This window comes from Penaeus japonicus, unplaced genomic scaffold, assembly GCF_977035675.1.
Source record: "Penaeus japonicus unplaced genomic scaffold, GWHDUDI00000001_assembly GWHDUDI00000033, whole genome shotgun sequence".
Lineage (NCBI taxonomy): Eukaryota > Metazoa > Arthropoda > Malacostraca > Decapoda > Penaeidae > Penaeus > Penaeus japonicus.
In genome coordinates, this window is record NW_028234435.1 from 13,203,089 (window position 1) to 13,203,803 (window position 715).

Here is a 715-nt window from a genome sequence, read left to right on the forward strand (position 1 = left end):
AAAGGTAGACAAAGAAAATGGTAATGATAAGAGTAGGAAACAGTAACATAATAAGAAAGAATGAGGAAGAGTCACAGAGACAAAGATAAACAAACGCATATAACGAAAACAAACAAAAAACATAAAAAACAACAACAAAAAAGACACAGAAACAACAACAATCATTAACACAAGAAACACCATCAAATATAACACCCCACATCTCAGAACCTTCTGCGTTCTGTCCTTACTCCCCTGCACGGTTCCATTCATCAATAACACGTATGTAAATTAAGAGGAAACAGCCCTCTTTCCCTTTCGTAAATCAAGCCTCGACCTTAAGGAGACTTGGCAGGGGTAGAGGTGGCAGGGGGAAGGGCTGGTAGGGAAGAAGGTAAGAAGGAGGAGGGAGGGTGGGAAGGTGGCAGGGTGGGGTGAGGGGAAGTTGGGAGGGGCAAGAGCAGATATGGGGGTGGTATGGGAGGGAGGGAAGGGGGAAACTAGCAGGAGAAGAGGGAGTGGCAGGGGAAGGGGATTAGGGTGGTGACAGGGCAGTAAGGGAGGGGTGGAAGGGACAGAGGGAGAGGTAGGGGTGGTATAGGAAATAGGGAAGGGGGACGCTGGCAGGGGGAGAGGGTGTGCAGGGCGGGAGGGAAGGGGGAAATTTGTAGGGAAGTTGGGGACTGGCACGGTGAAAGGGAGTGGCAAGGAAAAGGGAGTGATGGAGTGGAAGGAG